Source organism: Crocuta crocuta, unplaced genomic scaffold (genome assembly GCF_008692635.1).
Source record: "Crocuta crocuta isolate KB4526 unplaced genomic scaffold, BGI_CrCroc_1.0 scaffold186, whole genome shotgun sequence".
In the NCBI taxonomy this organism is placed as follows: Eukaryota; Metazoa; Chordata; class Mammalia; order Carnivora; family Hyaenidae; genus Crocuta; species Crocuta crocuta.
Genome location: NW_027551569.1, coordinates 3440888 through 3453999, shown reverse-complemented (window position 1 = coordinate 3453999; position 13112 = coordinate 3440888). Strand labels below are relative to the sequence as shown.

The 13112-nt window shown below is 39.1% G+C and overlaps 1 protein-coding gene and 1 long non-coding RNA gene across 6 annotated transcripts in view; one reads left to right on the top strand and one right to left on the bottom strand.

Annotated features, from left to right (window-relative positions):
- Positions 1-13112, top strand: part of NRXN3 (neurexin 3) — a 1503781-nt gene that overhangs the window by 394466 nt on the left and 1096203 nt on the right. The gene's annotated exons all lie outside the window — the stretch shown is intronic.
- LOC144220412 (uncharacterized) overlaps positions 4708-13112 on the bottom strand; it is a 48842-nt gene continuing 40437 nt past the window's right edge. Inside the window, exon 4 of the long non-coding RNA XR_013331736.1 lies at positions 4708-5097. This is a non-coding gene — a long non-coding RNA (uncharacterized LOC144220412). The remainder of the gene's footprint in view (positions 5098-13112) is intronic.

The following is a 13112-nucleotide window of genomic DNA, read 5'->3' as shown; positions in this document are numbered from 1 at the left end:
TAGCAGCTGTGAGAAAGCAGTGGGGCTTTGCCATTACTCATTTATTACTATTGTAGCTGATGTGTTGAGACCTCTGTCTGAGAGCAGAGGAGCTTCAGTCAAGTGGAAGTTCAATCTCTAAGGTCAATTGTTGAGGCAAAAAGAATCAGACTTGATTTGGTAGAGTTCTTTCAGAACACTGTGTCATCAGAGCAGTACACTGCACATTTTTGTTTAATCTAAGCTAAGCCTGATTGCCTGAGATATCTATACCACTTCCCTGGGGAAATTCCTTGAGAAGCTAACAGTGTTCTTTCTTGTAGATAAAGATCCCTTGTGACATGTTATGAGACTCCTCTCAGGGCACATGTTTTATTCTTATAATGGTTATTTGAAATTTGCTGAACATCAGTTATATATGAGATGGCATTGCAAATGCATTCAATCATGCCACTCAACTGTGAGCCATGTCAGGACAGAAGCTGTGTCCGTTGTGCTGGCAGACTGTAGGGACATAATAACTACTTACTGAGTGGATACATTTATCAAATAATCAGTGGGTACCTTTTTTATATTATAACCAAACTTGAGTGGCTCTTTATAAGCCTTGGTTTCCATGCTTGAAGACTTCATAATCTAGGGAGGGGGAGGAGATCTGCAAGTGAACAGGTACAACTCAGGACACTGTGCATTCAGTGCCACAGATGAAGTGTTCTAATTGCGTGGAGGAAACAGATAAATTTTAGGTGGAAGTCAGTTTCAGAGAAGAATTGCTATTTGAGCTAGGCCTTGGTACAGTAAACATGTGTGAACTGGGAGGAAGGGGGTAAGAAGAAGAGACATGACAAAGGAGGGAAAAATCCAGTTACAGCTCTCTATTGTTCTTGGTCTGAAGGATAAATTACAGAAGAGAACCCATAAAGTGTTTTCCTCCTTCTGCTGGGGGTTGTCTAGGCTTCTGCCGGCTATAGGGATGCCAGTGGTCATTCCTGATAGAATTGCAGTGGACACAGAGCACTTCTTCTCTGGAATTTACTCCCATGTGGATAGAATAAAGGTATAAACCACTCAACACCTAATGAACCCTGAAAGGCTTTTAAACACTGTTAAATCACACACATTAGAATTGCAGTCTCATCAGAAATAGATAGGAACATTCTGCTACCATGTACGTGGCTCAGGAATGAATGAGGCATTGATTACGGTGGAGAGCTCATCCATTTTCGTAGGGAAACAGGCCTAAGTGTGGAGTTCTCCTGGACAGGATCGAGGGGTGGCCTCTAGAACTAATTTTCCCCTGCACACAATTATATTGAACCATCTCTCAATTATTTATTTTGAGACAAAGGAGCAATTTCCCAACCGCAAATTACAAATCAGAAATGATGCTCCTGAACATTTTGAAACAAGCCTCATAAAAGCATAAAGGTATCTCTGATGGCTTCATCCATGCAAAACTTTAAGTACATAAAATCTGCATGTGCACACATGCACACATGCTGCCCAGACAGAGAGCAGAAAGCTTCAAAAGTCTGTGAAAAGTGTCTCTTAATAGCTTAAAAATTAAAGGCACTTCTGCAAAACAGTGTCAATAACAGAAATAGTGGCAATTGGTAGTAAAAATATACACATAGCTAGCAGCATAAGTCTGCACTGAAATCCAGATCAAGTCAAAAAAAGAAAGTCCAGCCCACACTGGGGTAAATGGTATGTAAAATTTAGAATTTCATTAACTTTTACTACCATCTTTTCATTATATACACAGTATTGTAGTGTTTTTAAGGGACTTGGGAAGCTTTCTCATTCATCTGAGTGCTTTTTTAGATTTTATTTTAGAGAGCGAGAGAGTGAGTGAGCGAGCAAGGGAGAGGGGCAGACAGAGATAGAGACAGACACGCACGCACACACAGAGACAGAGAGAGAGAGAGAGAGAGAGAGAGAGAAGAGAAAGAATCTTAAGCAGGCTCCATGCTCAACACAGAGCCCAATGTAGGGCTCCGTCCCACAACCCTGGGATCATGACCTGAGCTGAAATCAAGAGTCAGATGCTCAGCTGACTGAGCCACCCAGGCACCCCTCGTCTGAGTGTTTTAAACCAATAACTTTGGGTCTAATGTAGTCCTGGCTTATTCTTTCTTTCCACTTAATCATTGCAGTTCACTTTTTTGTAGGGAAGGTCTGGAAAATTCTTCTCCTTTTCTTGGTATCTGTCTCTGACAATTTAGTAAAGAGCAGAAGCTTCTAGCTATGTTGGGATTTCTGTCTATGATAAATCCCACATACCCACTTGAAGTATTTACCCTTAGAACAGCATCCAGTTATTTTACAGCCTCTTCTTTCTATCTCTTCCCTTTTCTGTCTTTATTTGCCATTAGTGGCTCTATGTTGCCTTATGTTGAGCTGAGTGCTTTTATGTATTGAGCTGAGTGCTTTTATGTATCATTTTCTTCAAAATATGGGGATATGGTTAAAGGACTTCAGAGTTTCTGGTCCAGATCACTGATACTTTTTGGCACGTAAGAGGTGTTACCTTTGAACGACAGTTACTTCACACTCGAAAGTTGAGTTCTGGCTCCACTATTGAGCAGAATGACTGTGGATTTCACCTGGGTGCACACTTCCTAGCTTGATATCACTGTAAAAGGCACCACAGACTATGTCCAGGTTGTCCTCATGCTATTGTGGTTCTCCATACACCTTGTTATCAACACAAGATTTGTGTACACTTAAACATTACCAACTTAGCATCTTGTTCCTTGTTGTGTTTTCATGTTTTAATATCTGTGTCTTATTTTGTGGTCTTGAAGATTTCCAGCTCTCAGAATGATTCTCAGTGCCTAATGAGGTCTCAGTAAACATGTGCTGAATGAAATCACATGTTGGCAAATTAATAATCTTTAAATAAATAATCTTGTAAATAAACATGTTTGTAAAATTAATATTTTAGATAAATGCTCTTAGGCACTGTTAACCCTGTAAATATCCTGGGATCAGTAAAGAACATCTTGACATGGCAATAGTTGAATCTTTCAGGAGCTTCCCAGCTATCTGGTATGAGATAAGTATTACACAGAAAGGCTCAGCAAGGCTGAGAGAAGTGCGTTGAAAATACCAGCTTTGTCTCTGGCTCTGTGGCCTGGAATAAGTCACCTATCTTACTTGATTCTGTTTCTTAACCCCTAACACAGATATCGTAGGATCTTTGTTGTGTTCTACTCAACAAACAAAATAATATACATAAAAGCAAAACCATGCAGACATATATTTTGCTATAATAATAATTATTAAGGATTATGTAATACCTCTTACAGTTTATGAATACAAATGTAACCACGCACTTGTATACATTAGCATGTGTAGATCTTTGTATCTCCCTTATTAGTAAATCACATTCAGGAGGAGAAATAACTTTATTCTGAAGTTTATCCCACTGAAGTCCTTTCATCCTTTCTAAAGTGGGGAAACTGATCCTACCCGCCCACAGTCATCACCTTGTTTGTTGCCTTCAATCATTTATGTGACAACTGTCAATTTCCATGTATTAAAATGTGCGTAACTTTGTGATGACAAAGGCCTCATCTGTTCACAAGAGTCTTTCCAGAACTTAGCAGAGCTCCTGGCATGTAACAAAAGAAAGAAAGAAACATTCAATCTGTCTGGAATAAGCAAACAAATGAGCTAACCTCAAGGAGCTCTACAACTGGGTGGGATTTGGATCAACAGATACATACTGAGAACCTACGGGACACCAGGGACTGTGCTAAGTAAGATCCAAAGATCTTAACATGGCAATAGTTTCCACGTTAGAGGAGCACACAGTTAGTCAGGGAGACAAATAAAATGAATATAATTTCGACAAAAGATAGTGAAAAGAGGCATTCACAAGTGCAGTGGGTCTGTTGAGGAGGACTTAGCATATTCTGGGATTCGGGAAAGATCTGTGGAGGTGCTAACACCCAAGGTAAGTCTTGAAGACAAATGGAAGTGAACGTGGCAGAATGGAGGGAGCAGTATTCCAGGACAGTGGAGCAGCATGAGCAAAGGCGTGGGGACAGGACACACCATAAAGCCTGGGTGAGGAGCTCACAATTTGCGAATTTCAGGGCACAAAGTATAAGATGAGGAATTTTGTGAATGTAGCTGCAAAGTTAGGTAGGGGCCAGGTCATAGAGAACTTTATCTCATATTCCATCCTTGGACTTTATTTTCTAGATAATAGGGAGCTATATGGAAGGACCTTAAGTAGTAGAATGACACAGATTGCTGTCTTGTTCCTCAGACTTTAAATTACTTGAGGGTGTCATCTGGCTTAGTCAGTTGGGTGTCTGGCCCTTGATTTCCGCTCAGGTCATGATCTCACAGTTCATGAGATTGAGCCCTCCTTCAGGCTCTGTGCTGACAGTGTGGAGTCTGCTTGGGATTCTCTCTCTCCTGCTCTCTCTACCCCTCTCCCCCTCTCATCCATGTGCACACACACACCCACACACCCACACCCACACACTCTGTCTCTCTCTCAAAATAAATAAACAAAAAAATAAATTACTTGAGAATTGAAGTTAGTCCATCTACTACTTCTAACTGTATTTTTTTTTTTTTTTTTTTGTCCTACAAAGTTAAAGGGTAAGTTGGAAAGGTTGACCCATTGACTGTGCCAGTGAAGAGTACCAGGAGTGTGCCTCTCAGTATCTTAAAGCTTCTATAGAACAGCACTTCTTTCTGACTCCTATTTCAGTTTCCAGTGACTCTTCCGGTCAGGACGTACATTTCTTCTCTTCTTTGTCCTTGGCCTTGTTGAGCTATTATTATTGGATGAAGCACAACGTAGTAGAGGAAAGCCCAGTCCAGACTGAGGTGCAGGATAGTGTTTTTATCAGATTGACCAGGACCAGGGAGAGGGAGCCCCCTCAAGCCCATTACGGTATCCTCTTGTGTGCTGGGATCTTTCCTGTTGTTTGAATTGATTCTTTCCACGCCATCCTTCCATCTCCTCCGTCTGTTGTTTCTCCCCCGGTATGTTGGTTCTCCATTTCTATTTCCAGTTGCCTAGGGAGAAGCTGAGTGCTGCTGAGGCCTCTGGGACAGCCTGGTTTCTCTCAGCTCTCTTTTCTCATGGTGTCTCTAATGAGGAGGAGGGAGAAGCAGGAGAATCGGAAGTGTGGAACACATATTTAAAGGAAAAAGGATTGGGTAAAACATCACTGTGCACATAACATTCCACATCCCTTTGTGATTATTAGCCATTTAAAACCGAATGGGGTTTTGCAGCCAGAGATAGTCTCTGAACAGATGATTAATGGTTTAATCTGTAATAACTTTACATTTTATAGAACCCTGATAGGAGTCCACATCTGGTGAGCCAAGCTATTTAAGGCTGTGTTAATTCTGTTAATTGCTATACATTTATTTGAATTGCTGGCACCTGCGGGCTTTGGAATAATGTGTTGTTGCTTTTTTTTATTTTTTATTTTTTTAATATCCTCATTTTATCCCATCTCACTGTCTTTTGCTCCTGTCTCTTATGCTATCACAGTTTCTCTTTTGGTTTTTCCTTTGTGTTGTCCCCTGCTTCTTTGCCCACTATACTATACTTTTTTTTCCCCTTTTCTTCCCTGTTTTCATTTTCCCTACCTCTGTTCTTCTTTAGCTCTTGTTCTGGTTTCCTCCTTATTTCTCAGTCGGTGATAAATGGCTGTGTTCATTATCAGGTAAATTAGGTCATAGCATTGGGACTGAAAATCCACTTTTCCTAGCATTGAGAATACTGTATGGCCCCAGGTGAGCAAAGACCCAGCGAGGGTTTTTGAATCAGCAGGAAAGATGAGAATGGAGTTGGCTTTAAAAGCACAAGTCCAGAGTTTGAATCTTGTCTGGACTCATTCATTACCAGCTGTAAGACTATTAACAAATCAGTTAAATGCTCTTAGCCTCCATCTTTGCCTCAAATAATAGTACCTACTTCAGGCATTTTTATGTTAGGAGCAACTGGGTTTAAGAAAATGGAGGTGCTTTATAAACTGTAAAGCACTGTACAGATGCTCATGTTATTATTTATGTTATTAAATGAAACCAAACTGATTAGATCTGGCCAAGGAACCCCATATTTCACTCTGCTGTTTCCTGCAGAAGTTAGGAGAGTCCAGTGCAGTTTAATAAAAAGAGCAACTAAATTGGAACCTGGCCTCCAGATCCAGTTCTGGTGCTAATTAGAAAATCATACAATCTCTTTGGACTTGGTCTGTGTCTTGGTCTGTAAAATGAGGGTAGTGATCACTGCTAAACCAAATGTATTGCAGACTACTGTGGAGAACTTCTAATGTAGAAGTACAAGTTATTGATTGTTAAATTTTAGGTAGTAAGGTAGTATTTATTTTTCTACTGTTCGGAAAATATGCAGAGGAGCACTGTGTGGGCTTGGAGGAAAGCACGCATTGATAGAATGGAAGAACCAATACAGACAGGAGACCCAGAGGGATAAGATTCCAGTAAGATAGAAAGAAGCGGAAACGTGAATCAGAGACTAGGACATGGAAAATGTGGCACAAGAAGAAAAGAGAGAAACTATGTCTCACAGGAGCTGCCTCTTGGGTTGAGCACAGAAACTGGCATTTTTGTGGGCTAAAAAAAATCAAATATTGGCAATGCTATATGCGTCAGCTTAAGAATGAAGTTTTTGTAAAGAGAATAAATCCGATCTTCTGGAAAAGAGATTACCTCTTAGATTATAAGGAACTGAAATAGGTAGGAGAGGCCTGCACTTTGTCATGGAGAAAGAAGAATAAGAACCCTGAGTTGCTGGGAATTTTGATGAATATGAGGTTTATTTCACAGAGGGGACAGGGTGTGAGCACCTCGCCCAGCATGGCTGTAAGAAAGTTGTATGTACCTAAGGGATAGTAACAGGAGGGCTAAAGCTTCAGGGATATTTAGCATTGCAGTGCTGTGACAGAGGGAGGTTTTCAATGAATGCCACAATAAAAATACTAAAGTATGGTTTTCTTCCTATAGTTGAGATGGGCTGTCAATGGAGAAATAGATATGGTGAACACTCCCCCCCTTTTTTAGAGACCTGATATATATTTCTCCTTCTTGTGAATGAAGGTTTTTATTTCCCTTCATTTTCTTTTTTTTTTTTAAATAAAAGTGTGTGTATTTATTTATTTATTTATTTATTTATTTATTTATTTAGAGATAGTGAGCATGCCTGAGTGTGATGGGGGCAGAAAAAGAGAGAGAGAGATTGAGAATCCCAAGCAGGCTCTGGATTGCTAGCACAGAGCCTGATGTGGGGCTCGATCTCACAAACTATGAGATCATGACCTGAGCCGAAATCAAGAGCTGGACACTTAACTGACTGAGCCACCCAGCAGCCCCCGCCCCTCACTTTCAATCCAGTGGCACTGACTCCACTCCTGGCTGCCTTGGTGAGCATGTGAGTTCTAAGTCAATTAGAGACTTCCATTCCCTTGGCCATAGTTATTTTCATAGGTGGGTGTCTAACCCAGTTTGAGTCAGTGACATACAAGCTTAGGACTCTAGTTTATATGTTGTAGGGAGGTTGTTCTCCTTCCTTTGGGTTAGAACTTGGTATGATACAAAACTGAGCTTCTGGCTACCATCTTGCCAACACAGAGAGACCAAAAATGAAGCCAGGATGGAGAAAAGCGGAGCCAAAAAGATGGGGCGAAACTAGAACCTAGTGATATTTTTGTGGCTCTGGATCAAACATTCTTTACACTAGGGCACCCCTGATTTCCAACCAAGATTGAGTAATTCTTCCTTTTGTCTAAACCTGCAGGAACTAGATTTTCTGTCATTTGAAACATAGAGTCCTAAGTAATGTCAGAGAACCCCTCATATGCCTGTTTCATTCCTTTCTTCTCTGACAAGAAAATAGGTCTTTGGACAGGAAAAGATAGACAAAGAAAATTTAGTATCAGAGGCTGTTAAAATCACCTAATTGCTCTGCATTGATTCAGATTGCTTGACTTGGATGAATGATATCCCAGGATGCAGAGAGAGTTTGTAAATAAGGTTCTTGAAATCCAGTTGGTGGTTTTTGAGAAATAGTAGAGAATGGGGGAGGTTCCTAAAGACTAAAGATGGAAAAGAGTGTACGTAATGCAAGCTATGGGCTTATGAGCTTCGTTGGAATCTGGGAAAGAGTTTGGAGGGCATTATTAACAGAAGGTATGAGCCCATAGAAGAGAGAAAAATGTGATCAGCAGAATTATAATTATTTACTAAAGACACTAAAAATAAGCCATATTGTATGAACCAAACTCACATTTCTATTCCGTATTGTTACTATACTTCTAACTCAGGAAAGCAAAAAACTAAGTATCAGCAAAGTATTTGGCAATGCATTTTGTGATATCCTTATCAACAAGATGGGGAAAAAGGAATTGGATGTAAGAGCTATTAAGTAAAGGAGTAACTATTGAAACATACAAATGAGTCTTCTTCTTTTTTTTTTTTAAGTTAATTTATTTACTTTGAGAGAGAGAGAGTGAGCAGAGAAGGGGCAGAGAGAGAAGGAGAGAGAGGATCCTAAGCAGGCTCTTCACTGCCAGCGTAGAGCCCAACATGGGACTCGAACTCACAGATCATGAGATCATGACCTCAGCTGAAACCAAGTCAGACGCTCAATGTACTTAGCCACCCAAGCACCTTGAACATACCAATGAGTCTTGATGAAGGATCTGCTTTGATCTATATGGAAGTTTCAGGTAGATGTGATAATGTTTCTTCTTACTTAATGCTTGTATTAGGGACTTGAGGGAAGGTAAGAGAGCTTGCTTATCAACTTTTTTAATTGGCAGGGAGCTGAGAATGATAGAAAATATGTGCCTCCATGATTTCAGGCTGAATTAATAGAGGTGTGATCCATAAAACAAAGGAGATGACAGTTTCATAGTGTAATTTATTGATTAAGAGAGCAAGCTCTGGAGCTTGAGTTCTTGGTTTCAAAACCCAGCTCTATTCATTACTAGCTTTAGAGTGCTGGGCAAGTTACTTAACCCTCTCTGTGCCTCACTTTGCTGATTTGTTAAATGGGTAGAATAATTATACCTACTTCATAGGGTTGAGTATTAACTGAGATAATAAATGTAAAATCTGTAAAACAATGCTTAAGAGAAAACTTTTGATAGATTTCTTAAAGTATAGTTGACATGCAACTATAGTTTTATTAGTTTCATGTGTATAACACAGTGATTTGATAACTGTATGTTATGCTATGCTTACCCCACATGTAGCTACCATCTGTCACCATCTGTAATGCTATCACAGCACTATTGACTATCCCTATAATGTGCCTTTCATCCCTGTGACTTAGTCATTCCATAACTGGAAGCAGTACTTCCCATGCCCCTTCATGTATTTTGCCCATCCTTGTGTCCTTTGGCCACCACCAGTTTGTTCTCTGTATTTATGGGTCTGTTTCTGTGTTTTAATTAGTATTTTTTTAGGTTCCACATATAAATAAAATAATATGATATTTGTCCTTCTCTGACTTACTGCAATTAGCATAATACCTTCTAGGTCTATCTGTGTTGTTGCCAATAGCAAGATCTCATTCTTTTCTATGGCAATATTATTGCATATTATTTTATTATATTATAATATGCAATGAGTAATATTCCATTGCAAATATATACCACATCTTCTTTATCCATTCATTTATTGATGGACACTTAGGTCGCTTCCATATATTGGCTATCGTAAGTAATGCTGCAATAAACATAGGAGTGCATATAGTTTTTTGAATTAGTGTTTTTGTTTTCTTTGGGCAGATACTTGGTAGTAGAATTACTGAATTAATAGTATTTATTTTTTTTCATTTTTTGAGGAATTTGCATGCTTCATACTTTTGCTACAGTGGCTGCACCAGTTTACATCCTCACCAGCAGTGCACAAGGATTCCTTTTCCTTCACATCCTCACTGACACTTGTTATTCCTTATTGTTTTGATACTGGCTATTCTGACAGGTGTATGGTAACTTATTGTGGTTTTGATTTGCATTTCCATGATGTTGAGCATCTTTTCATGTGTCTGTTGGCCATCTGTATATCTTCTTTGGAAAAAATGTCTATTCAGGTTCTCTGCCCATTTTTTTAACAAGTTTATTTTGAGAGAGAGAATGCATGTGTGCATGTGTGCACGCATGCAGGCAAGGGGCAGAGAATAAGAGTTCCAAGTAGGCTCTGCTCTGTCAGCACAGAGCCCTTCGATATGAGGCTTGAACTCACAAACCGTAAAATCATGAACTGAGCTAAAACCAAGAGCCAGACACTTAACCGACTGAGCCACCCAGGCGTCCTCTCTGCCTCATTTTTTAATTGAATATTTTTTGTTTGTTTGTTTTTGTGTTGAGTTGTTTATATTCTCTGCATATTCTTTATACTAACTCTTATCAGATATATTGTCTGCAAATATCTTCTCTCATTCAGTAGGTTGCCTTTTCATTCTGTCAATGGTTTCATTCACTATGTGAAAGTTTTTTGGTGTGGTTCCAATAGTTTATTTTTGCTATTGTTTCCCTGCCTGAGTAGAGGTTTCTAGAAAAATGATACTAAGGTTGATGTCTAAGAGATTACTTCCTGTGTTTTTCTTCTAGGAGTTTTATGGCTTCAGGTTCACATTTTGGTCTTTAATCAATTTTGACTTTATTTTTGTGTATGGTGGAAGAAAGCAGCCCAGTTTCATTCTTTTGCCTATAGCTCTTCGGTTTTTCCAGCACTGTCTATTGAACACACTGTCTTTTATCCATTGTATATTCTTCCTTTGCTGTGAGTAACCATATAGGTGTGATTTTTTTTTTTCTGGGCTCTTTATTCTGTTTGATTGATCTGTATGTCTGTTTTGTGTGTCTGTGCCAGTGCAATACTGTTTTGATTACCATAGCTATGTAGTATACCTTAAAATCTGGGGTTGTGAAACCTCCAGCTTTGTTCTTCTTTCTCAAGATTGCTTTGAGTATTCAGGGTCTTTGGGGGTTTTACACGAAATATAGCTTTATTTGTTTTAGTCCTGTGAAAAATTCTATAGGTATTTTGATAGGGATTGCATTGAATCTGGATATTGCTTTGGGTAATATGGACATTTTAACAATATTAAATTTTCCAATCCATGAACATAGTTTATCTTTCCATTTGTTTGTATAATCTTCAGTGTCCTTCATCAGTGTGTTATAGTTTTCAGAGTATAGGTCTTTCACCTCTTTGGTTAAGTTTATTCCTAGGTATTTTATTCTTTTTGGTGCAAGTATAAATGACATTATTTTCTTAATTCTCTTTCTGCTACTTTGTTATTAGTGTATAGAAATGCAGCAGATTTCTGTATTTTAGTCTTATGTCCTTCAACTTTACTGAATTCATTTATTAGTTCTAGTAGTTTGGCAGTTTGGTAAATTATTTTTATCATCATGAATATTGTCACTATTGCTCATGTTATTACTGAAACAATTTCTGTTCAATTCTAGATATTAAGCTTTTACAAGATTAGCTAATTGTTAGATTGGGGGCATCTTTAGAGTTGAGTTATGAAAAAGATGAAGGATTCAAGAGACTGACATAAAAAGAATTGACTGATCCAGGAGTATTTAACCTGAAGAAGAAAAGATGCCTGACTGAGCCCAAGGGTTGGCTTCATATATATGAAGGACTGTTATCTTCATACACGAAGGCCTCTCATCCTATGGAAGGGGGATTAAATGTGGTTGATATATCCGCAGAAAGAAGGGCTAAGGCAAACGAGTGGAAGCTGGTTACTTAATACAAAGAAGACATTTCAGTGAGAGCTGTTTAAAGCTGCCTTTAAAGTAATGCATTCTTTATCACACTCAAGGCACCAAGTGGAGTCTGGGCAACCACCTTGATGAGGTTGTAGAAGAGATTATAGCATCAAATGAGTAGACAGTGTTGGTTTTCTAGTTTCCTTCCAAATGTAAGATCCTAAGGTCTATATTGAATAAGGCTGAAAGAATGAGACTGATGAAATAGACCAGATTTATTATGCTGAAGACTTTCCTGGTTAATCTCCAAATCAATTGACTGAAACATGTCCTACCAAGGCTCATAGTGGTAGGATTTGAGGTGCCCAGCCACTGCCATACTCACTTATAATTATTCTTCTTTCCTTAGACCTCTACTGGCACCATCTCTAAAACCATTGTAACCACAACTATAATCATAGTAAGGAACAGTAAAGACTAACACTTATTGAGCACTTAACAATGTAAATCCGTGGGAAGTGTATGCCTACATGGTTGAGTGCTTCACACATATTCCCTAATTTAATTCTCACAACAAACTGATGAGGTAGATCCTGTTACCATTACTAATTTGACTGTAAAGAGATGAGACTCTGGTGTAGGGTTACACAGTTAGCAAGGATGGGGACTGAGATGGAAACATGGCTGCCATTTTGACTCCTACTGTGCCACCCCTGCCAACTCAGTCCTGAGACCCAGGTAAGAAGAAGAGGAAGTACACTCCTCAGGAAAAGATAGGGGATTCTGTGGTTAAGCCCAGTCGAGAGAATGGTCTCTCACTACCACTTAGAAGCTCTACTTCAAAGGACAGGGCATTTAATCAGGCGAAAAAATACCCTGCTGGGAGGCTAGATACAGTTTTTACTTTGCCCTTGAGTGTTCTGAGAAGCAGGTGGTTTTTGCCTGATTTCTCACTTTGGCTGGGCAAATGGATACTGCTCAACCTGTTAATGGAGGAATAATTTTCATTACGGGACTTGAGTGGAAAGGAGCTCCTTTTGGTATGAATGCCAGGCGGTTGAATACCTTTGTTTTGAGATGTGTGGCACATCTTTACTTTGGTTCCAGCCCAGAATTTTCTATGAAGTTGGAACTATTTGCCTCCAGTGCCCTCAGAAAGCCAGAAAGAAGAGCAGCTACTTTTTAGGCTTATTATGAATTTTCAGTCTGACTCTGAGAGTCTCTTATTTAGCTTTGCAATTTTTTTCTCTTCAGGAGAAATTCAGTGGAACTCATTGCTTTCTAAAAATGTCACTTATTTACAGCAAATGTAATCTACCACAACATTCCCACTGAGACAAAATCTCTTGTGTCTTAGGATGCCTCAAAGGAGACCAAAAAAAAAAAAAAAAAAAAAAAAAA